Genomic DNA, 26,548 nt, shown 5'->3' on the forward strand with positions numbered 1-26,548 from the left:
TCCTCCCCCTTTGCTGCACTGCGCCGCGCGGTGCGCGCTGGGAGTTGTAGTGCCAGCGGCGGTGACGCGCCGTCTCCCAATCCCGCGCCTGCGCGGCGGTGGGACTACAGCCCCCAGCGCGCCCCGCGGCTCCCGCCTGCCCGCCTCTCGTGTGCCCGCCCGCCTCTCCTGTGCCTACCGGCCGGCCGGCCGGCGGGCGGAGTTCACCCTCCCAGCGGCGAGTCAGCAGCTTTTTATTGCCTTGTTTTACCGCCTCCCTCTCCCTTGCACCCCAGCCACCAGTTTCATTTGTTCGCCACCCTCACGGCCAAAGGGCGGCCGCTTCCAAAACGCTGCTCAACGCCATAATTTCTGTGGTATTTATGTCGTTTTAAAATGCAACTGCCACATTTTGAATCCCCCCCCCCCCCCCCATCCCCATGTTAGGGCTGTCGCTGTTAATGGAGACGCGAGCATCTAAATCCGGCAGGCTGCTTGTCATCTCAACGTCTCTCTCTCTCTCTGACGTCCTCCTGCATATGACTGTGTTTATTTTTTCCCAAAGCGCTTTTGATGCGTCAGCAAAACATATGTGTGTGTGAACTCCCAGGCAAAAGGGGTGAAAAGAAAGAAAACGTATTTATTTATCTTCAGTTCGACAATAAAATCGTGCACATCGGTAGGTAGATAGGTAAGATAAATATAGTGCGTTTGTGGAAAAGTCTAACCCCCCCCCCCGGGTGTTTTTGATGGATGTTGTGGAAACATACTTGACCAGTAAATAAGACAATAACTGCAGATGCTGGTACAAATCGACGGTATTTATTCACAAAATGCTGGAGTAACTCAGCAGGTCAGGCAGCATCTCAGGAGAGAAGGAATGGGTGACGTTTCTCCCGAGATGCTGCCTGACCTGCTGAGTTACTCCAGCATTTTGTGAATAAATCGATTTGTACCAGCATCTGCAGTTATTTTCTTATGAGAAGGAATGGGTGACGTTTCAGGCATTGGGCTTTATTGACCTTATTTATTCGGGTATTGCAGTTATAATAATAATAATAAATTTTATTTGTCATATGTAGGTTGGCACAGGGTCAACGGTACAATGAAATGTATTTGACAAGACAACGGGTCACCTCAGCAGTAATATTCCAAGGATAAATAAGATTTTTAAAAACGACATTAGTGAGGTAAAAAGACAATATTAAAAATAGGTAAAAAGACAATATTAAAAATAGGTAAAAAAGACAATATTAAAAATAATCAACATATATGATTTGAAATGTGTTTATGAGTTCAGAAGCCTGATGGCCTGATGGTAGAAACTGTTCTTAAGTCTTGTGATACGCGCAGCCATACTCCTGTATCGTCTGCCTGACGGTAACAAGGAGAACAGCCTGCGTGCTGGGTGGCTGTGGTCCTTGATGATGCTGCGTGCTTTCCTTAGGCACCGCCGGTAGAAAATGTCCTGAATGGCCGGGAGACAGTTGCCAGTGATGTGCTGTGCCGTCTTCACCACTCTCTGTAGTGATTTGTGGCTGTGGGCAGAACAGTTCCCGTATCAGACTGTAATGCAGCCTGTCAGCAGGCTCTCGATGGTGCATCTGTAGAAGTTTGTGAGGATGCTGGCGTTCATGCCAAACTTCCTCAGTCTTCTCAGGAAAAAGAGCCGCTGATGGGCCTTCTTTGTTATTGTGTCCGTGTGCAGTGTCCAGGAAAGGTCCTCAGTGATGTGCACACCGAGGAACTTAAAGCTGCTGACCCTTTCAACCTCAGCATCACCGATGTGGATGGGAAGGTGTCCACTCCCCGCTGTCTCCTGTAACTCACGATCATCTCTTTAGTTTTGCTGACATTGAGAGAGAGGTTATTTTCCTGGCACCAGCTGTTTAGTGCCTTTACCTCCTCTCTGTAGGCTGTCTCATTGTTGTCTGTGATGAGGCCCAAGATGGTCGTGTCGTCAGCAAACTTTAGAATGCTGTTTGAGCTGTGCTTAGCAGTACAGTCGTGCGTGAACAGGGAGTACAGGAGAGGACTGAGTACACAGCCCTGTAGCGTGCTTGTGTTGAGGATCAGTGAGGAAGAGGTGTGGCTGCCAATTCCCACCACCTGGGGCCTGCCCGTCAGGAAATCGAATATCCTGTTGTAGTCATCCATTCATCAATTAATTCAGTTTAGTTTATTGTCACGCATACTGAGGTACAGTGAAAAGCTTTTGTTGCGTAATACAATTGATACGTTTACAGCGTAGAGATACATGATAAGGGAATAACCTTTAGTGCAAGGTAAAGCAAGCAAAGTCCGATCAAGGATAGACCGAGGATCATCAAAGAGGTAGATAATTAGAAAACATAGAAAATAGGTGCAGGAGTAGGCCATTCGGCCCTTCGAGCCTGCACCGCCATTCAATATGATCATGGCTGATCATCCATCTCAGTAACCTTTACCTGCCTTTTCTCCATACCCCCTGATCCCTTTAGCCACAAGGGCCACATCTAACTCCCTCTTAAATATAGCCAATGAACTGGCCTCAACTACCTTCTGTGGCAGAGAATTCCACAGACTCACCACTCTCTATGTGAAGAAATGTTTTCTCATCTCGGTCCTAAAAGACTTCCCCCTTATCCTTAAGCTGTGATCCCTGGTTCTGGACTTCCCCAACATCGGGAACAATCTTCCCGCATCTATAGAAACTGCCATTGTTTGGCACTGGTCTCTAGTTGTGGCAGGATGATTCGGTTGCCACATCAATTAATGTAAAAATAACCCTTGTTATTCCTTTAATAATAATCCCTTATCGATCCATCATTAATAATCTTATCTAGATATCATGAAAAGTTCCTGAAGTCCAATCAAGGATAGTCCAAGGGTTATCAAAGAGGTCGATAATAGTTCAGCACTGCTCTCTGGTTGTGGCAGGATAATTTGGTTGCCACATCAATGAATGTAAAAATAACCCTCATTAATCCTTTAAAAATAATCCCTTATTGATCCATCCTTAACAGTCGTATGTAGACATCATGAAAAGTTACCTTGTACCATGAGAATGCTGCAAATCTCAGATTAAACAGTATTCTGTGAACAGAAATCAATCAAAAAGCAACTGTGCAGCAAACTGAGAGGGAGAAATTCATGTTTGGTTCTCTACAAGGCTGCAAATATCACAAATTATCCTCAAACCTGTGTGATATGCAGTTCAGTGCTAGAAAATAATCTTTCTGGTTACTTTATATCAGATGCACAGTTATGTGGAAAACCAACATTATGATTATTTTTTATCGTAAAAATTTCCTAGAATCTGAAGAAAGGTCTCGACCCAAAATGTCACCTATTCTTTTTCTCCAGAGATGCTGCCTGACTCAATAGAAATAGACAATAGGTGCAGGAGTAGGCCATTCGGCCCTTCGAGCCAGCACCGCCATTCAATGTGATCATGGCTGATCATTCTCAATCAGTACCCCGTTCCTGCTTTCTCCCCATACCCCCTGACTCTATCTAGCTCTCTCTTGAATGTATTCAGAGAATTGGCCTCCACTGCCCTCTGATGCAGAGAATTCCACAGATTCACAACTCTCTGACTAAAAAAGTTTTTCCTCATCTCTGTTCTAAATGGCCTACCCCTTATTCTTAAACTGTGGCCCCTGGTTCTGGACTCCCCCAACATTGGGAACATGTTTCCTGCCTCTAACATGTCCAACCCCTTAATAATCTTATACGTTTCGATAAGATCCCCTCCCATCCGTCTAAATTCCAGGGTATACAAACCTAGTCGCTCCAGTCTTTCAACATATGACAGTCCCGCCATTCCGGGAATTAACCTAGTAAACCTACGCTGCACGCCCTCAATAGCAAGAATATCCTTCCTCAAATTTGGAGACCAAAACTGCACACAGTACTCCAGGTGCAGTCTCACTAGGGCCCTGTACAACTGCAGAAGGACCTCTTTGCTCCTATACTCAATTCCTCTTGTTATGAATGCCAACATTCCATTGGTTTTCTTCACTGACTGCTGTACCTGCATGCTTCCTTTCAGTGACTGATGCACTAAGACACCCAGATCATGTTGTACGTCCCCTTTTCCTAACTTGACACCATTCAAATAATAATCTGCCTTCCTATTCTTACCACCAAAGTGGATAACCTCACACTTATCTACATTAAACTGCATCTGCCATGCATCCGCCCACTCACACAACCTGTCCAAGTCACCCTGCAACCTCATAGCATCTTCCTCACAGTTCACACTGCCACCTAGCTTTGTATCATCGGCAAATTTGCTAATGGTACTTTTAATCCCTTCATCCAAGTCATTGATGTATATTGTAAATAGCTGCGGTCCCAACACCGAGCTTTGCGGTACCCCACTAGTCACTGACTCGCTAGAATCTAAGTTGGTAATGCTGTGCCTGAAAGTTGTAGTGTACACAAACTGACACGCTTGATGAGTATTGCTGTTGGACTTTAATTTAGAGATACAGAGTGAAAACAGGCCCTTTGGCCCACCGAGTCCATGCCGACCAACGTTAACCCATTTATTAGTTCTATCCTACACACGGCCTTGTTGGTCTGGTAAGAAATTAAGATATTGTTGTCTCATGTCAGGGGAATAGGTCCGTACGATTTAGTTTAGAGATGCAGCATGGAAACAGGCCCTTCGGCCTACCATCGATCGCCTATTCACACTAGTTCAATGTTATCCCACTTTCTCATCCACACCCAACACACTGGGAGCAAGTTATAGAGGCCAATTAACCTAAAATCCCATACGCCCTTGGGATGTGGGAGGAAACCGGAGCACCCGGATAAAAACCCAAGCGGTCACAGGGAGAAAAGTGCAAATTCCATTCAGACGGCACCCGAGGTTAGGATCGAACCCGGGTGTCTGGCATTGTGTGCTACCATGTTTAAAAGTAAATATGTGACATACTGGTGCTCCAGTCAAATTCCAAGACAACTCGACATCAAGAGAACTTATGTCCTTTTTGAAAGAAACTTCTTTGAAGTTTCCTGCAGAATATTCTGAGACACATAAAGCCGTTTGGAAATTGTTGTTATTGTATTTGACCCTGTTAATTATCAATTGCAAAAATCTGGAATTGAATATCTAGGCCATGATGTCTTCAGAGACATTTATTCCATCAATCAGGCCAAGACTAACAGGAGGGACTGGCCTCATATTTCGCTTGGGCAGCTTACAACCCAGCGGTATAAATATGAATTCCTCTAACATCAAGCAACTCTTGCAACTCACTGTCTGTCCATCCCCCACCCAAGTCGACCTGCTAGTTCCACTGTTTGCATCCCTTCGTTATCAACTCTTCCACAGCCAACAATGGACCATTGTGGGTTCCACCTTTCCTTGGCCATTGGTGCCGGCTGTGATTTGTCGCTGAACCTTTTCATACCTTTAGTTCCCCTTTCCCCTGAAGAAGGGTCTCGACCCGAAACGTGGCCTATTACTTTTCTCCAGAGATGCTGCCTGACCCGCTGAGTTACTCCAGCATTTTGTGTTTATCTTCGGTGTAAACCAGCATCTGCAGTTCCTTCCTACACAAGAGTAACTTTATTCCTGGCCTAGAAATTACTACAACTTGCCGTGCTGAATAGATTCTGAACACACTTGTACATTTGCCTTTTAGTGGAGACACAAGGAATTGCAGAAGCTGGTTTACAAAAAGGGACGCTAAGTGCTGGAGTAACTCAGTGGGTCAGGCAGAATCTGGACAACATGGAGAGGGGACGTTTTGGGTCAGGATTCATCTTCAGGCTCCAGACTTCTAAATATTTTTTTTAACATGATCATTTAAATGTAAAGATGCTTCGGTTAAAATAGCTATGAATAAATCTCTCGCAAACATTTTGAACATTTATTTATTGGCTTTCCAAGAATAATTTCATAACTCATGGAGTCAACCCCATGCATTTTTGAATTACTTTGCACATACGGATGGGTGAAAGCATAACAATAAATACTACAAAAGGAAGCATTTTGCTATGTAATAGGTAAGCTAGGAGCACATCACTAAAACTGTTGCTTCAGTGTATTTTTATTTTTAAGTGAAGTGAATGACTAGCACAAGCAGGTGACACAGATAACCCTTTGAGCTGAATGCAGATCAAATCCTTTAACTGGATTGAATGTAGAACATATAAAAGTACAGTAGAGGAACAGGCCCTTCGGCCCACCATGTCTGTACCGAACGTGATGCCAGGATGAGCTAATCTCATCTGCTGCACATGATCCATATCCCTCCATTCCCTGCATATCCATAGGTCGATCTATAAACCTCTTATCGTTTCTGCCTCCACCACTACCTTCGAGGCACCCACCACCCTCTGTGAAATAGACTTGACCCACATATCTCTTTTAAACATTGCCCCTTTCACCTTGAATTTATGCCCTCTATTTGTTAACATTTTCACCCTTGGAACACAGTTTGAATTGTCTATCCTATCTATGCTAAGTTAGCTTTTTTTCTACCAGATAATTAGTTTAATTGAAAAGTGCTAAAGTAGAAACATACTGCAAACTACCAAATTAAACTAGCTATATTTTCAACTCCTGCCTTCAATTTAGTTTAATCTTATTATAAAATTATAGATAATAACTGTTCAAACCAAATCAAATCAACAGAGCTTGAGATAGGGAACACAATATTACAAAATGTAACAGATGAATAAGCTTCTGATTATTAACTTTTCACACCCAAACACAATCTTGTCAATTGTGTGCTGAGTTATCCCAGAGAAATATATGTTGTCTTTCCAGAAGCACCATGTGAAAACAGGTGTTTAGAATTTTTTGTAAAGTAATTAAAAAGAAATAACTGAAATATCACATTTACATAAGTATTCAGACCCTATGCTATGACACTTAAAATTGAGCTTAGGTTCATCCTGTTTCCATTGATTATCCTTGAGATGTTTCTACAACTTGATTGGAGTCCACCAGTGGTAAATTAAATTGATTGGACATGATTTGGAAAGGCACACATCTGTCTAAGGTCCCATAGTTGACAGTGCACGTTAGAGCAAAAACCAAGCCATGAAGACGAAGGAATTGTCCATAGACCTCCGAGACAGGATAGTGTTGAGACACAGATCTGGGGAAGGGTATAAAACAATTTCTGCAGCATTGCAGGTCCAGAAGAGCACTGTGGCGTCCATCATTCTTTAATGGAAGAACTTTGGAACCACCAGAACTCTTCATAGAGCTGGCTGCCCGGCCAAACTGCGCAATCGGGGGAGAAGGGCCTTGGTCAGGGAGGTGACCAAGAACCCAATGGTCACTCTGTCAGAGTTGCTCTGTGAAGATAGGAGAACCTTCCAGAAGGACAACTATATCTGCAGCACTCCACCAATCAGGCCTTTATGATAGAGTAGCCAGACGGAAGCCACTCCTCAGTAAAAGGCACATGACAGCCCGCTTGGAGTTTGCCAAAAGGCACCTAAAGGACTCTCAGACCATGAGAAACAAGATTCTCTGGTCTGATGAAACCAAGATTGAACTCTTTGGCCTGAATGCCAAGCATCACGTCTCATCCCCTGGCCAATACCATACCTACGGTGAAGCATGGTGGTGGCAGCATCATGCTGTGGGGATGTTTTTCAGTGGGAGGAACTGGGAGACTAGTCAGGATCGAGGGAAAGATGAACAGAGCAAAGTACCGAGAAATCTATGATGAAAACCTGCTCCAGAGCGTTCTGGACCTCAGACTGGAGCGGAGGATCACCTTCTAACAGGACAATGACCCTAAGCACACAGCCAAGACAACGCAGGAGTGGCTTCGTGACAAGTCTCTGAATGTCCTTGAGTAGCCCAGCTAGAGCCCGGACTTGAACCCGGTCGAACATCTTTGGAGGGACCTGAAAATAGCTGTGCATCGACGCTCCCCATCCTACCTGACAGAGCTTCAGAGGATCTGCAAAGAAGAATGGGAGAAATTACCCAAATACAGATGTGCCAAGCTTGTAGCGTCATACCCGAGAAGACGAGGCTGTAATCGCTGCCAAAGGTGCCTCAACAAAGCACTGAGTAAAGGGTCTGAATACTTATGTAAATGTGATATTTGAGTCATTTCTTTTTAATTACTTTGCAAAAATTTCTAATCACCTGTTTTTGATTTTTTATTATGGGGTATTGTGTGTAGATTGATGATTAAAAAAAAAGAATTTAATCCATTTTAAAATAAGGCTGTAATGTAACAAAATGTGGGAAAAGTGAAGGGGTCTGAATACTTTCTGAATGCACTGCATCTTTAGAAATGAGATGAGGAGGAATTTCTGTAGTCAGAGGTTGGTGAATCTGTGGAATTCATTGCCACAAACGACTGGAGGCCAAGTCATTTGGATATTTTTAAGGCAGAGTTTGACAGATTCTTGATTAGTACGGGTATCTGGGGTTATGAGGTGAAGGCAGGAGAATGAGGTTGAGAGGGAATGATGGATCAGCCATGATTGAATGGCGGAGTAGACTTAATGGGCCGAATGGCCAAATTCTGTTCCTATAATCTATGAACATGAATTAATATGCATTCAATCTGGTCTAAATGCATTGGATGTAATAAGTCTAAACAGAACATCTATTTATTAAACACAAGGAAGTGCAGCTACTGAAATTTTGAGCAAATAACACAAAAGTGCTGGAGTAACTCAGCGAGTCAGTTCTGGAGAACATAGATAGATGACATTTCGGGTCAGGACCTTTCTTCAGACTCATTTATTTATTCAATGTGATTCTCAAGGTCCACAGGATTGTCTGGTGTAATTTATTTGATATTGTTAATATGTGGCTCTGTCTAATTTAAAAAGAGAGGAAAAGTGAAAACAAGGAACAATAGGCCAGTTATTAAAGCATTAGTGTTAAGGAAATTGATGGGGTCTATTATTAAGGAAATGGTAACATGGTATTTAAAAACAACGATTTAGGTTTGGGGGGGGGGGGTTCAATATTTGTTTGTGAAAGGAAAATTACATGTGGGAAATAGATTTTTTTGAGGTTGTAACTAGCAGAGTAGATAGGAAGGATACATTTAAGAGTGTAGCAAGGAACTGCAGGTGCTGGTTTATACCGAAGATAGACATAAAGTGCTGGAGTAACTCAGCAGATCAGGCAGTGTCTGGAGAAAATGGATGGGTAACGTTTCAGTCCGAAGAAGTGTCCCAATCCAAAATGTCACCCATCCTTTTTCTCCAGGGATGCTGCCTGACCCGCTGAGTTAATCCAGCACTTTGTGCCTATCCATTTAAGGTTATTATTTGAACTTTCAGGTGGCCTTTGATAAGATGTCACGAGAGATTATGAAAGAAAGTTAGAGTGTATAATTTTGAGGGGAATTAACTGTGATGGATTGAAGATTGGTTAGTGGAATGATAACTGTAAAAATTGGGCTGGGAGAGCTAGACGTTCAGGAGCTCCATTTATTCATTGTCAATACCAATGATTTAATAAGGGAACCATGCATCTCACATCCAGTTTCCGATGATGCAAAGCTGGGTGGCTTTGTAAGCCATGCGGAGAATGCGGAGCTACTTTTGGGAAATAAAGAAAGTTAAGTGTACGGACCAAGGCAGTGGCTTTTTTTTCACTTTTCCTCTCTTTAACTCAGGCAGAGCTACATATTAACGATATCAAAGAAATTACACCAGACAACCCAGTGGACCTTGAGAATCACATTGAATAAATAAATGAGAATGTGAGATCATCCAACTTGTGGTTAAAAAATACCAAACATGGAATATTTTTTAAATGGTGAGAGATTGAAAGATGTGATTATTTAAAGAGACCTGAGGATATAAATTCTGAAAGTGGATGTGCCAGCACAACCAAGAATTAAGAATATAGATACAAAAAGCTGGAGTAACTCAGTGGGACAAACAGCATCTTTGGAGAAAAGGAATAGGTGACGTATCGGGTCGAGACCCTTCTTCAGACCTGAAACGCCCCTATTCCTTTTCTTGTGATGCGCTCGAACCCACTGCGATACTCCAGCTTTTTTTGTCTATGTTTGGTTTAAACCAGCATCTGCAGTTCCTTCCTACACAAAGAATTAAGACTATAAGTAGTATATTCCCAGAGGATTGAGTGCAAGAGTGGGGTGGCTATTGTGTACAGGCCTGGTCTCCCGACTTAACGAAAGATACACCTGCAATTAAGGGAGTGCACCAGATTCATTCCTGAACAATCACACCAGAATAGAGAAGACATTTCGTTACCCAGAGGATGGTAGAGTCATGGAGTTATACAGCACAGAAACAGGCCCATCGCCGATGCTGACCAACATACCCCATCTACGCTAGTCCCACCTGTCTGCATTTGGCCCATTTCCCTCTAAAACATTCCTATCCATGTCCCTGAACGTGTTGTTGACATGTTGTATAGTACCTGCCTCAACTACATCTTCAGGCAGCTTGTTCCATATACCATCACCCCCCCCCCCCCCCCCCCCATGCATTCACCCTACCTGCATCCCTCATGATTTTATGGTCAATCTTTGGAATTCTCAACCAAGAAGAGCTATGGAGGCTCAGTGTTTGAAAGATTTTTACTGACTCTGAAATTCAAGGGAGGTGGATTAGTCAAGGAAATGGTTGCAAGGTGAAAGATCATCTGTGATCTCACAGGGTTGTAGAGCAGACACGGGGGGGGCACCCATTGCTGCTTTTGTTTGACTCTTGTCTCAGAAGAAAATGAATCACAAGGAAGGAATCCAAACACACAGACTTATGAGTGCAGAAAATGTAACATCAACCATGGTTCAAAAAAATGTTGAAGTGAAAAACATTTCATTTCTATTTTTAGTTTCATTAATGGTTTCTGATGCAGAGCAGAAAAATGTGCCATATCAGCATAACTACGTGGAGCTGGAAGTGGTAAAGTCCGCAAAAGAATAGATATTTCAAAAATAAATGTTTTTGTGTTGAGAGGAAGAAGGTGGGCGATTCTCTGATTTAATTGCTTTAAATATTTTCACAGGAAAATAAGATATTATAATGATAGTGTACAAATATAATGGAAATTTAAGGTTACCCAGACTTTTCTGCTAATTCACCCTGGGTGGAGATATTTCAGTTGATGTAAGCATTAAAATAGGAACAACATTCATAATTTCTTTCATTTTGGCCATTTAAAAAAAATTTGCATTTGTGCTCAATCTCTTTTGTTTAGTTTAGAGATACAGCACGGAAACAGGCCCTTCGGCCCACAGAGTCTGCACCAACCGGCAATCCCCGCACACTAACACTCTCCTACACACACTTGGGACAATTAACCTACAAACATCTACGTCTTTGGAGTGTGGGAGGAAACCGAAGATCTTTGGAGAAAACCCACGCAGGTCATGGGAAGAATGCACAAACTCCGTACAGACAGAGCATCCGTAGTCAGGATCGAACCCGGGTCTCTGATGCTGTAAGGCAGTGACTCTACCGCTGCGCCACCGTGCCACCCACATTTGTTTATCACATTGATGGAATCTGCTTTAAATTGATGTCATCAGGCAGGATTTAACATGTAAGTTGAAATAATATAATTTCCTTTTAAACCTACTTTTAAATACAACATATGAACAGCCTAACTTTAAATTGTTTATTATTAGCTTTTTGTTAGTTATATTTGATTTGCGCAATCGGTTCATGATAAATTTAAGCTCATTGACCACTAATTTCCTTGTGCTCAAGGAACAAGAATACTTTGTTTTGCTTTTTATATGGTTTATTAAATATAGCAATTTTTAGTCATTTATAACTGTGCTCTAGGATCTCTTTGCTTCTCCATTCCACTTAGGAAGCGATTATTTATTTGTCCCAATAAAATGGACTACATTGTTCTTATCTACAAAAACTAAATGCTAAATTGATGTCAGAAATCTGGAAAAACAGAGCTAACATTTCAAATTACGGTGATAACTTTCAGAAATTTGAAGAAGTGGGGGATGCGATAGATTTTTCAGCAAATGGAGGGCATAAAATGAAGATGGTAAAAGGTTAATGGTAGGGAGGCCTCTACAATAAATCTGAACAAGTTAATTTACCTTCTGTTAGTCTCATATAAAATGGAAATGCTTGCAATACTCATCAGGTCAGTGCTGTTTGACCTGCCGAGTATTTTCATAATTTTCTATATTTATAGAAGCATACACTGTGGAAAAAGGCTCTTCCGCGCAATGACTCTGTACGGACCATCAGTCTGAAGAAAGGTCTCGACCCAAAACGTCACCCATTCCCTCTCTCCTAGATGCTGCCTAACCTGCTGAGTTACACCAGCATTTTGTGATACCTTGCCTATCCCACTGTTACTCCAGCATTTTGTGTCTATTTTTGGATTATCAAGTACCATTTACTTTGATCCTGCACTAATTCCATTTTATTTTCCCCACACTTCATTAACTACTTCCTCCCCCCACCCCATCTCCCCAATCACCTACACGCTAGGGGCAATTTACAGTGGACAAATAACCTACCAGTTTGCACATCGGATGTAGAAGGAATCTGGAGAACTCCACTTCGAAAGCACCGGGGCTCAGGATCGAACCTTGGTCACTGGTGCTGCATCACTGTGCTTTCCATCACCATGCATGTGACAGCAGTGGTCAATCAGAGGCAAGCTTACTGAGAACAGGCAAGTCAATGTTAATGTCACAGGCTTATGAATAAAAGCAACTTTTACAGTGTTCTTCCAAACATGCTCAGTCTTGATACTAATCCTGGAAAAAAATAGATTGGGTGGCAGAGTGTTACAACTAATAGAGCCACCGCCTCATAGCACCAGAGACTCGGTTTCAATCCTGACTTCGTGTGCAAGAATTCACATGTTCTCCCTGTGACCGTGTGGGTTTCCTCCAGAAACTCCTGATTCCTCACACTTGGAGTAAATGAGGAACTGCAGATGCTGGAATCTTGAGCAAAACACCAAGAGGTGGAGTAACTCAGTGGGTCAGGCAGCATCTCTAAAGAACATGGAAAGTCGACATTCCGGGTCAGGACACGTCTTCAGTCGGAAGGAGAAAGCTGAAAAAAAAGGAGTGAAGAGCAGCAAAATGTGAAGTTAGAGGAAGGGATATAGGCACGTGGAAGGGGAAAGGGGACGGGATGGTGGGAGAAATGGCGGTGCAGAGGGAAGAGAGGGGAAAAATAGTGAAGGGCAGTTGTTAAAAAGTAAAACTGGAGAAATCAATGTTCAGCAGTATGCTGTTCAATGTTAACCCCTCTACTTACCTTGAACCTTTTTGTCTGCCTTCTTACCTCTAGTATTTATCCACCCATCTGCTAATCAAAACTCCTCTCATCTGTATCCACCTGTCACTTGCCTGGCTTCGACCCACCCTCAACTCCTTTCCAACTTTCTCCCCCCTCCTACAATAAGTATGTAGAAGAATCCCGATCCAAATGTCCACTATCCATGTCCTCCAAAAATGCTTCCTGACCCGCAGAGTTACTCCAGCATTTTATGTTTTGCCCAATCATGCGTGGATTGATGGGTTATTTGGCCAAAAATTGCTCCTGTTATGCAGTTGAATGGTAGAGGTTAGGGATGGGGGTCTTCATAAAATGTGGAGAAATCGGATTGATGCAGGATTAATATAAATGGATGGTTAATGGTCGGTGTGACTTGATGGGCTGAAGGGACTCTTTCCATTTTGTATCTAAGGCTCAACCAGCAAGCAGTGTTGAACTACTATCTACCTTATTGGTGACCCTCGGACTGTCCTTGGTCAGACTTTGCTGGCTTTACCTAGCACTAAACGTTATTCCCTTATCATGTATCTATGCAATGTAAGTGGCTCGATTGTAATCATGTTTTGCCTTTCTGCTGACTGAACAGTACGGAACAAAAGCTTTTCACTGTACCTCGGCACACGTGACAATAAACTAAACTAAACTATGGTATTCGAAATAAATTGTTAATTTCCATATATTGATCCTAAAAATAGTGTGAATTTATGGAGGAGTATTTGGCGGACAGGCAGTCTGACATCTTCTTTGATGGCGTAACAATTTTTGCACCGGTCCAGGCTTTGATCCCCGCACTATCTCATTACGTGATGGGTCACAAAGTCTCGCTCTGTTAACATGATAAAACATAGGTTTCCTTTGGCTTACATGGTTCCTTCCTCACATATGAAAATTGTTACCAGCCAACATAGCATGTCACTTTAGAAAGAAAACAAGTGTATCGCACGGTGCCAAGATAATGTATTTGTAATGAATCATTCAATTCTTGTTTGCCAAACAGAGTACTGTACAGCTGCAATAATATGCAATCAGATTGTTTGGAAATGCTGATAGTTTGGTGTCTTGCTGGTGAACATATCTCGATATATATTGACGGCGCCAAAGTGAAGATGGTTGAAAGCTTCAAGTTCCCAGGAGTAAATATCACCTGCAAATTGTCCTGGGCTAGCCACATCGAAGCAATGGCCAAGAAAGCACACCAACACCTCAATTTCCTTAGAAAACTTAAGAAGTTCAGCATGTCCCCAACAACTCTCACCAACTTCTACAGATGCGCCATAGAAAGCATTTTATTGGGATGCATCACAACTTGGGTTTGAGAACAGCTCCATCGAAGACTGTCCCCAACAACTCTCACCAACATCCACAAATGGGCCATAAAAAGCATTTTATCAGGATGCATCACAGCTTGGTTCGGGAACAGCTCCATCCAAGACTGCAAGAAATTGCAGAGAATTGTGCACGCAGCACAGACCATCACACAAACCAACCTCCCTTCCGTTAACTCCATCTATACATTGCCTCGGCAAGACCACCAGCATAATCAGAGGCGAGTCTCACCCCAGACACTCCATCCTCTCCACTCTCCCATCAGGCAAGAGGTACAGGAGTGTGAAAATGCATGCCTCCAGATTCAGGGACAGTTTCTTCCCAGCTGTTATCAGGCAACTGAACCATCCCCTCACCAGTTAGAGAGCGGTCCTAAGCTACTATCTACCTCAGTGGAGACCCTTGGACTATCTTTAATTGGACCTTGCTAGATATTATCTTGCACTAAACATTATTCCCTTTATCCTGCATCTGTACACTGTGGATGGTTTGATTGTAATCATGTATAGTCTTTCCACTGACTGGTTAGCATGCAACAAAAAAGCATTTCACTGTACCTCGGTACATTTGTGACATTAAACTAAACTAAACTAAACTATTCAGAAAAGCATGGCAGTTGACCTAGATCAGAGAAGTTGACTGTACACAGCACAGTGTTTAAAATCAAATATCACCTTGGAAAGTGGTGTTGCTTGCAGAATAACATGGCAGGCAGCATCCTGATTCAATAATGTGGGTAGTGAAACTCCAAATTAAATAGTGAGTCACCACAGGATAACAAGGTGTTTAAAAAGGCATCTGGGATGCTCTATTGTATTAGTCAGTGAATGTACGAGTGCATAATAGCATAAGAAAATAACTGCAGATGCTGGTACAAATCGATTTATTCACAAAATGCTGGAGTAACTCAGCAGGTCAGGCAGCATCTCGGGAGAGAAGGAATGGGTGACGTTTCGGGTCGAGACCCTTCTTCAGTCTGAAGAAGGGTCTCGACCCGAAATGTCACCCATTCCCTCTCTCCCGAGATGCTGCCTGCCCTGCTGAGTTACTCCAGCAGAATGTAAGAGTGCAGATGTTGTGTTGGAACTGCATTAATTAAACCACAGCCGGAGTATTGAATATTGGTCCACTGATTACAGGAGAGACTCGATTGCACTGGAGTGGATACGGAAGAAATCAATACATTGCCAAAAATTGAAAATTTTGATTGAGCCTCAGTGTTTTTTTTAATTTTTAAAGTAAACTTTATTCATGATTAAAAAAAAGTATATACAATACAAAACAAAGACCATGAAAAAATCTTAAGACATTCTTAGTATCGGCACATTCAACATTATGAGTGGTGTTATACCCAGTTGTTTTAGCGCCTCTCTTTTTCTTTACACATCACGTTGTCGCCATTCATGTAGTCCCCTGGAGTAATGTCCCCCCTTGTATGAGGGGGGGGGGGGGAAAGAGGTATCCCCATTGTAATTAACGCTTCGATGTCCAGCAGCGGAAGGACCCGAGACCGTGGTCCGACCCCAATATATCAATGCATCATGGCCATTTCCTAGTCATATTCTAGAGCATTTTGTCCAGCCAATTGGCTGATCAGTAAGGGTGTACTTGATTAATAAGTGTGTCAAAGGTTAAGCGAAGAATAGGGTTGAGAGGGAAAAATAGATCACCCCTAATGGAATGGAGGAGAAGACTCAATGGGCCGAATGGCCTAATTCTGCTCCTATGTCTTATTATTGTCATTATTTTAGACTTTAGAGATAGATTTTAGACTTTACAGATACACTGCGGAAACAGGCCCTTTGACCCACAGAGTCCGTGCCGTCCAGCGATCACCCCATATACTAGTATAAGAAAATAACTGCAGATGCTGGTACAAATCGAAGGTATTTATTCACAAATGCTGGAGTAACTCAGCAGGTCAGGCAGCATCTCAGGAGAGAAGGAATGGGTGACGTTTCGGGAGACCCCATACACTAGTATTGTCTTACACACATTATACAATTTCTACCTCAGCCAATTAACCTACAAACCTGTATGTCTTTGGATTGTGGGAGGAAACCGGAGCACCCGGAGAAAACCCATGCAGTCAAAGGGAGAACGTACAAACTCCGTACAGACAGCACCCATGGTCAGGATCGAACCCGGGTCTCTGGCACTGTAAGGCAGCAACTTTGCCGCTGTGCCACCATACTCTTCGCTCTTAGGGCTAAAGGAATCAAGGGATACAGGGAAAAAGCAGGAATGGGGTACTGATTTTAAATGATCACCCATGATCATATTGAATGGCGCTGCTGGCTCGAATGGCCTGCACCTATTTTTCTATGTGCCACCCGTTAAATAGGTTAAAGCCTAAAGATAATTCAATGCCGTCTTATGGACCAATATTTTCTCTTTAAAGATTAAAGTCATAGTGACTGGATTTTCTAACATTACTTGATGAGTAGTGCAATCGTTTTTCAAACAGCACATCAGTCTGATTTCCCTATGAGTGTGTGAGGAGGCATTAAATATATTATTCATCTATTTGAATTAATGGTGAGGCACTCAGAGAAACTCCTGACTGAAACACTTTCACAGGGGCGGTACGATGGCGTAGCAGTGTTGCTGCCTTACAGCGCTTACAGAGCCAGAGACCCGGGTTCGATCCCGACTCTGTGCACGGAGTTTGTACGTTCTCCCCGTGACCACGTGGGTTTTCTCCGAGATTTTCGATTTCCTCCCACACTCCAAAGACGTACAGGTTTGTAGGTTAATTGGCTTGGTATAAATGTAAATTGGCTCGAGTGTGTGTAGGATGGTGTTAATGTGTGGGGATCGCTGTTTGGTGCAGATTCGGTGGACCGAAGGGCCTGTTTCCACACTGTATCTCTAAAACTAAAAGACAGACAACTTTGTAGAATTTTACATCAACAACATAAGGCTATGCTTATTTATAGGTTAACTCGAATAAATTCTTGAGAGTTGTTGATCTTTGAGTGATAATGAACTGTGGCTGCTTATTGTTTTTTGTTCTTCACTGAAGCTCATTATCGTGTTCCTGATTTGCAGAATTATCACCAAGGCACAATTTTTATACTTTTACTTCCTATCTGTCAAGCTATTTATTTAATTGAGCCTCCTGTTAAACAGAAGTTTTAAACATCACCCCCATGAAGAATAAGCTCCAGCTTGATTTTTTTACATTTCAGTTCATTCAAACCAAAACCCTATTAATTATATTTTCACATCATTGTCTGACAAAGAATGAATGACTACGTATTAGGAAATAGTTAGCGTTTATATATCCAAGTGATTATATATAGTGATACTTGTATTGAACTGTATACAAAAAGAATTTCACTGTACTTTGATACATGTGACAATAAAGTACCATTGAAGTAGAACAAAATAGAGACCCAAAAGTTTGACTTACGCCTCTTGCCTCCACAGATGCTGCTTGACACTTGAACTCTTCCAGCGTTCTGTTGCTTTAGCACCAAGACTTGTCTTTCAGTCTTTCATGTGATGGATTTCACTCTGAGCACCAGCAATGGAGAAAACAGAAGCTAAAAGTCAAACCTATCACCACTCTAAATATAATGCTATGAATAGCGACAAGATTTTATTCTGGCATCTGAAGAGGGACAAGCCTTCTGGCTTGTGAGAGTTTTGCCAAGTGCAAAGGTCATCACCGTTACTCCATGGTAGATGAGTTCCTTGGTCCTTTCTCTAATATTTAGTCCAAGTACAAATGTTACTGAAATGGGAATTTTGGGCACTTAAAGCATGGGTGAGTCACAGTGACGCAGCGGCAGATTTGCTGCCTTACAGCCCCAGAGACCCTGGTTCGATCCTGACTATGCGTGTTGCCTGTACGGAGTTTGTACGTTCTCCATGTGACAGCGTGGGCTTTCTCCGGGTGCTCCGTTTCCTCCCACACTCCAAAGTCGTGCAGGCTTATAGGTTAATTGGCTTCTGTAAAGTGCCCCTCGCATTTAGGATAAAACTAGTATTAGGGTGATTTTTGGTTGGCGTGGACACGGTGGGCCGAAGGGCCCGTTTCCACGCTGTATCTGCAAACTGAACTCTGTCAAGAGCAAATGAACAGTTTTGAAAATGAAGAATTTTATCCTGTTAATGTAGTCAAGAAGTTTGCAAGATAGTATTTGATACTTGCATAGATTATGGACTTTATATACACCAGTTTCATCTTTAGTTTAGAGATACAGCCTGGAAACAGGCCCTTCGGCCAACTGTCCACGCCAACCATTGATCAGCCTTGTTCGATCCTGACTACGGGTTCTTTCTGCAGTTTGTACGTTCTCCCTGTGACCGCATGGGTTTTCTCCAGGTGCTCCTGTTTCCTCTCCCATCCCATTGACATATAGGTTTGTAGGTTAATTGGTTTCTGTAAATTGTCCTTAGTGTGTAGGATAGAACAAGTGTACAGGTGATCACTGGTTGGCACAGACCTGGTGGGGTGAAGGGCCTGTTTCCATGCTGTACCTCTAAAGAAAACTAAACTAAAATGATTTTGGAAGCCCGACACAATATAACGAACGTTCTGCGGACTTTATTTATAGAACGCTAACATCCTGCCTCCAAACATCTACAAATACCTAGTCCCAAGATGATATATTTCGTCAGTTGCTCAGACATGGGTTTCTGGGGGAACATATGACGCACAATCTCGTTACAATGGAAGTTCACATTATTTGGTGAGATTTTAACATCTTCCAGGCATTAAGGAATGTGCTAATTCCAACTGACAGCTTTAGCAGATGTTCTGGGATCGAGCAGAAGGATGTCCCAAGAGTTTCATCATAGCAGCGTCCAAATTAAATGTGCTTTTTACAAGTTATTCAGCTCTTGTGCGAGTCCTGTCTTATTCTCATCTAATTATACCCATTTTCGAATTTGCAGCACCTGCTGTTTCCATTTGAGATAATACTTCAAATTGGAGCAAATTAAAATTCATAAGTTCATAAGTGATGGGAGCAGAATTAAGCCATTCGGCACGTCAAATCTGCTCCGCCATTCAATCATGGCTGATCTATCTCTTCCTCCTAACCCCGTTCTCCTGCCTTCTCCCCATAACCCCTGGCACCTCTGAATTCCTTTGAAATAGAACTTGATTTCATATTTTCTGTAATTATCATTTACAAGTATATCACCAGTTATTATTTATCGATTTTCCCTTTCAAATACATATTATGACCAGCTTATTTTACATCTTTAGATTTTTTTTTCGTCAATGTACAAAATGTAATATGGCCAAAAAAATACACAAAGTGCCAGTGTAACTCAGCGGGGTCAGGTAGCATCTCTGGAGGACATGGATAGGTGATGTTCTGGGTTGGGACCCTTCTTCAGACTGATTGCAGTAGGGGGGGAGAAAGCTGGAAGAGAGATGGAGGTGGAGCAAAACCAGCGTAGTCATAGGTTGATCCAGGTTGGGGGCGGGGGGCAAAGGCCAGATGGGTGGGCAAAGGCCAGAAATGGAAAGAAGACAACAGGATGTAAGATAAGGAGAGGAGGAGTGAAATGTGAAGTCAGAGGAAAGGATATAGGTGGAAGGGGGCAGGGGGAAGGGGAGCAGGATAGTGGGAGAAAATGTGAGTGCACCTTGGTGGGGTACAGGGACGAGAGGGGGAGGGAGGTTACTTAACATTGGAAAATTCAATGTTCATACCGTTGGGTTGCAAGCTACCCGAGTGGAATAAAAGGTGTTGTTCCTCCATTGGTGCTGTAATTCTGGGTGATGTAACTGAGGACAAAATATAGATTAGTAAGTAAGAGGAGATCAATAACCAATGCCAACAAATAGATCCACATAGATATCTAGAGAACTGAGAATGAGAAGAGAACTCAGACATTAGTTGCTGCTTTACAGCGCTTGAAGTGCTGGAGACCCGGGTTCCATCCCGACTACGGATGCTGCCTGTATGGAGTTTGTACGTTCTCCCTGTGACCGCGTGGGTTTTCTTCGAGATCTTCGGTTTCCTCCCACACTCCAAAGGCGTGCAGGTATGTAGTTAAATTGGCTTTATAAGTGTAAATTGGCCCGTGTGTGTAGGATAGTGTTAATGTGCAGGGATCGCTGGTCGGTGTGGACTCAGTGGGCCAAAGAGCCTGTTTCTGCGCTGTATCTCTAAACTACACTAACAGAGCTAATCAACCTCTATCCAGGCAGTTACCTCACAGCTCCAGTGACATGGATCCAATCCTGACTTCCTATGCTGCCTGTGTGAAGTTTGCACGTCCTCCCTATAATTGCACTGCCCTCCTCCCCTTTCCAATTCTTTGCTCCCCTCCCACATCCCGAAAAACAAGCGGGTTGGTAGGTTAATTGGCCGCTGCAAAGTTTGTGGGTGCGGCTAGAATCTGAGGGAGGGTGGGGTTGATGGGAATACATGGAGAATATAATGAGCTAGGGCAAGATTAGCGTAAAATGAGTAGCTGGTGGTTGGCATGGACTTGACGGGACGAAGGCCCTGTTTCCATGCTGTATTACTCTGAAGTAATCATGAAAATATTTATCGGAATATTTCTGAAATATTTAAAATAATCAGTAATTCTTTGATAAAGTCTAATATGTCAGCAAATCATTATATGTTGTTTCATAACTAAATTCTTGTCATGATAAAAGAGCTTTAAAGTCATACAGCATGGAAACAGGCACTTGGGCCCAACACAACCATTCCGACCAAAATGCCTCATCTAAGCTCGTCCTATTTGCTTTCGTTTAACCCATACTACTCTGAATCTTTCCTGTCCATGTACTTGCCAAACTTTCTTTAAGAACTTCCACAACAGATGCTCGGGGCTATCAGATCGAATGAGAGAGTCCAGGACCAGAGGTCAATGCCTCAGAATTAAAGGACGTTCCTTTAGAAAGGAGATGAGGAGGAATTTCTTTAGTCAGAGGTGGTGAATCTGTGGAATTTGTTGCCACAGAAGGCTGTGGAGGCCAAGTCAATTGATATTTTTAAGGCAGAGATAGATTTTTGATTAGTACGGGTGTCGGGGGTTATGGGGAGAAGGCTGGAGAATGGGGTTAACAGGGAAAGATAGATCAGCCATGATTGAATGGCGTTGACTTGATGGGCCGAATGGCCTAATTCTGCTCCTATCACTTATGAACATGAATCGAACAGCTGATGGAGATAGAGCACAAACACCAGCGCTATCTTGTGGTGAAAGGCTGTAAAAACGTCCAGTAATTCATGTGAAAATATTGGAACTTGCCAGATATTTCTGCACTATCTGATGCACGTCACGGTTGGCACCTTTAAACTCTTTTATTTTGCCGTTACATTTCTTGCACCATCGCGACAAGCTTGGAAATGATTAAAGGATAAAAACATGAAAAAGCTAACCATGCCTGGAGGTGCCAGAAACTAAAACGCATGTGAAATCAGTGTCTGTCGATTTGCCATGCCATATTCAAAAAGACAGACATGCTTTTTCATAATTTCGAGCTGAAGCGTAAACTCTCAAACTCAGTGACAAAGTCTGTGCGTGTCAGTACACGAGTTTAATTTGGGGCGGCACAGTGGCGCAGCGGGTGGAGCTGCTGCTTCTCAGCTTCGAACACTCCGGTTCGATCCTGACCTTGGGTGCTTTCTGCCTATAGTTTTCATATTCTCCCTGTAACCGCGTGACTTTAGTTTTATTGTCACGTGTACCGAGGTTCAGTGAAAGGCTTTTTTGTTACGTGCTATCCAGTCAGGGAATAGATTATACATGATTACAATCAAGCCGTGCACAGGTACAGGATAAAGGGAATAACGTTTGGTGCAAGATAAAGTCCAGCAAAGACCGATTAAAGATAGTCCGAGGTTCTCCAATTAGGTAAATGGTTAGTCAGGACAGCTCTCTAGTTGGTGATAGCACGATTCAGTTGCCTGATAACAGCTGGGAAGAAACTATCCATGAATATGGAGGTTTATGTTTTCAAACCTCTATACCTCTTGCCTGATGGGAGAAGGGAGAAGAGGGAATACCCGGGGTGAGACTCGTCCTTGATTTTGCTGCTGGCCTTGCCGAGGCAGTGTGAAGTGTAGATGGAGTCAATGGAAGGGCAGTTGATTTGCACAATGGTTTAGGCTGCGTCCACAATTCTCTGCGAATTCCTGCGGCCTTGGATGGAGTTTTTCCCAAACAATGCTGTGATGCATCCCGATAAAATGCTTTCTCCCACATTTCTAAGACGTGCGGGTTTGTGGGATAATTGGCTTCCGTACATTGTCCCTGGTATGTAGGTTGCGGATGAGACAGTGGGATAGCAGAACTAGTATGAAATGGTGATCAATGGTCGGCATGGACTCGGTGGGCCGAAGGGCCTGTTTCCATGCTGTATCTCAAAACAATTCAAGTGAGTTTATTGTCACAAGGCCAAGTGCAGTGAGATATAGTTCTGGTGCAAAAGCTTGCTTGTAGCAGTATCACGGGCACATGGACTCAGACAACACACTAAAGACAAGCATTGTGCATAAATTATGCAAGACAGTAAAACCAACAGGGCGGCACGGTAGCGCAGCGGTAGAGTTGCTGCTTTACAGCGAATGCAGCGCCGGAGACTCAGGTTCGATCCTGACTACGGGTGCTGCACTGTAAAGAATTTGTACGTTCTCCCCGTGACCTGCGTGGGTTTTCTCCGAGATCTTCGGTTTCCTCCCACACTCCAAAGACGTACAGGTATGTAGGTTAATTGGCGGGTAAATGTAAAAATTGTCCCTAGTGGGTGTAGGATAGTGTTAATGTACGGGGATCACTGGGCGGCACGGACTTGGAGGGCCGAAAAGGCCTGTTTCCGGCTGTATATATATGATATGATATGATAATTCTGGGAAAAAATATCGTAAAATATTCTGTGCCACTGTGATAGAGAACTAAAGTAAGATTAGCATAATTCTATGATAGGATGAGAACAAGTAAAGTATTTAATGAAAGGGATAATGTTGAAGTCATCGAGTCATACAGCATGGAAACTGGCCCTTCGGCCCAACTTGCCCATGCCGACCAACATTAGTCCCACCTGCCTGCATTTGGCCAAACTTCTCTAAACCTGTCCTATCCATGTACCTGTCCAACATGTCTTTTAAACATTGTGATAGTACCTGCCTCAACTACCTCTTCTGGCATCTCGTTCCAGATAACTACCATCCTTTGCGTGAAAAAGTTGCCCTTAAACTTAAAGAAGTTAGGAATTAGTGGGAATGGTGCATTTAGTCAAGGAGGATTTTAGCATGTCCTTGAATCTATTCCTTTTTGATGCCTGGTCTCTTCCTTTGATCCTGGATCTTTTCTCGTGATTACTCAGAAAACTAAAGAAAAACCATTGAAGATGGTGGCCGGACACATTATAGGGAGCTTCAGTTTGTCAGAACAGACAAAATACAGGCACCCCGACTTTGACGTGTTTGATATATGCGTTTTTGAAATAACGTACTGGTTTAATTAATACTAATTAAATAAATAATTAATCATTAATAATAAATTAATAATTAAACCTAATTGTCACGCCGTATTTTTCAAATAACGCGCTAAAATTTACAAATGTTTAATTTATTTGTTTTTGAATTTGTGCTGTTTTTCAGGAACGTAATCTGTGCAGAATACATGAGGTGTCCGTACCTTTATTTCTTCATCTTAATTTTGTGAGGCTAAGAGAACACCAAATCAGAAGAATGGTTTAAAGTTTTTAATTGTCAAAATGTATTTCATTTACCATATCTGATCAATATAGACAATGAAAGCAGTAGATAGTTCAGTAATTTTAAATTACTCAACGTTTTAAAATCAGTAATGGTAGATTAGATGCAATAAATACATATTTTTTGTGATCATCCTATTTACAAATCATTCTCAAACTGCAGCATGTTTGCAATCTCAGAAACATCAATGAGCACCTTTAATGTAATGAAAGATAACATAGAGTCATAGAGCACAGAAAGAGGCCCTTTGGCCCATCGTGTCCGCGCCGCCCGTTACCAAACACAGTCTAATTTTAATCCCATTTTCCCGCATTTGGACCGTAGCCCTGAATGTTGTAGCATTTCAAGTGCCCATCCAAATGCCTCTTAAACGTTGTGAGTGTTCCCGCCTCCACCACCACCCCAGGCAGTGAGTTCCAGACTCCAACCACCCGCTGGGTGAAAAAGTTCTTCCTCACATCCCCCCGAAACCTCCCTCCCCTTACCCTGTATTTATGTCCCCTCGTTGTTGAACCTTCCACCAGTGGAAGAAGTTCCCCGCCATCTACCTTATCCATGCCCCTCATGATCTTGTACACCTCGATCATGTCCCCTCTCAGCCTTCTCTGCTCCAGGGAAAACAACCCCAGTCTGCCCAATCTCTCCTCATAGCCGAGGCCCTTCATCCCTGGCAGCATCCTGGTGAATCTCCTCTGCACCCTCTCCAAAGCTATCACATCCTTTCTATAATGTGGTGACCAGAACTGTACACAATACTCCAGTGTTCTGTACAATTCCATCATTACCCCCCTACTTTTATATTCGATGCCCCAGCTAATGAAGGCCAGTAACCCATATGCCTTTTTAACCACCCTATCCACCTGTCCTGCTGCCTTCAAGGACTTGTGTACCTGTACTCCAAGGTCCCTCTGTACCCCTGTCTTCCCTAGGGTCCTTCCATTCATGGTGTACTCCCTCTCCAAGTTATTTCTGCCAAAGTGCATCACCTCGCACTTTTCAGGATTAAATTCCATCTGCCACTGCTCCGCCCATCTGACCATCTCATCTATATCTTCCTGCAGCTTGCAGATCCCTTCTTCGCTATTCACCACCCCCCCCCCCCCCCTTACCTTTGTGTCATCTGTAAACTTGCTGATCATGCCCTGTACGTTGACATCCAGATCATTTATGTAGATTACAAACAGTAAGGGACCCAACACCGATCCCTGCGGCACCCCACTGGACACCGGCCTCCAGTCACAGAAGCACCCTTCTACCATCACCCTCTGCCTTCTGTCACTAAGCCAGTTTTTTATCCATTTTGCCAAGGTGCCCTGGATCCCATGGGCTCTTACCTTCTTGACTAGTCTCCTGTGTGGGACCTTGTCAAAAGCCTTACTGAAATCCATGTATACCACATCCACTGCACTACCCCCATCTACCTCCTTGGTCACCCCTTCAAACAATGACATCAATCTCACGGTGGCGCAATGGTAGAGTTGATGCCTTACAGTGCCAGAGACCCGGGTTCAATCCTGACTACGGTGCTTACCTGTGCGGAGTTTGTACGTTCTCCCCGTGACCTGTGTGGGTTTTCCCTGGGAGCACCAGTTTCCTCCCACTCTACAAAGATGTACAGGTTTGTAGGTTAATTAACTTGGTAAGTTGTCCGGTCACTGTGGTGGATGTTCATGTTAAAATGGATTTTGTGTGTTCTGTTGCTTTTTATTGTTATGACTGTGTGGCAAATGAAGTTCCTCGTATGTTGCTAATAAAGTATTATTGTGATTGTCATTGATTGATTGTCGTGTGTGTAGGATAGCGTGAGTGTGCGGGGATCGCTGATCGGCGGGGACTCGGTGTGCCGAAGGGTCTGTTTCCGCGCTGTATCTCTGAACTAAACTAAATCTCCATTGCCCTGGTTCATCAAAATTTAGAAAAAAATAGAATCATAAATGTTTTTGTTTGAATTGATTTAAAGGTACAGCAAAGAAACAGACCCTTTGGCCCACCAACTCCATGCCAACCACCGATAACCCATTCACACTTTCTCATCCATTCCACAGCAGGGGCACTTTACAGAGGCCAATTAACCAACTAACCCGTCTTTGGGATGTGGGAGGAAACTGGAGAACCGGGAGAAAAACCCACGTGGCCACAGAAAGAACATGCGAAGTCCACAGACACAGCACCCGAGGTCAGGATCAAACCCGGGTCCCTGCCGCTAAGAAGCAACAGCTCCATGTTTGCGACTGTGCTGCCCTAAAGGATGGTAAAATGGCATTAAACCAGATCCTCTTGCTGAAAAAAGATTCTGGAGGTAGAAA

The 26,548-nt window shown here is 43.1% G+C and overlaps 1 long non-coding RNA gene across 1 annotated transcript; it reads left to right on the forward strand.

Moving 5' to 3' along the window:
• Positions 1-159: 159 nt before the first annotated feature.
• LOC144601654 (uncharacterized) lies at positions 160-24,461 on the forward strand. Its single transcript, XR_013548337.1, has 4 exons — positions 160-658; positions 11,147-11,491; positions 20,417-20,550; positions 24,126-24,461. It is a non-coding gene; the product is annotated as an uncharacterized LOC144601654 (long non-coding RNA).
• The last annotated feature ends 2,087 nt before the right edge of the window (positions 24,462-26,548 follow it).

The sequence above is a fragment of the Rhinoraja longicauda genome, chromosome 17, assembly GCF_053455715.1.
Source record: "Rhinoraja longicauda isolate Sanriku21f chromosome 17, sRhiLon1.1, whole genome shotgun sequence".
NCBI classification, from domain to species: Eukaryota; Metazoa; Chordata; class Chondrichthyes; order Rajiformes; family Arhynchobatidae; genus Rhinoraja; species Rhinoraja longicauda.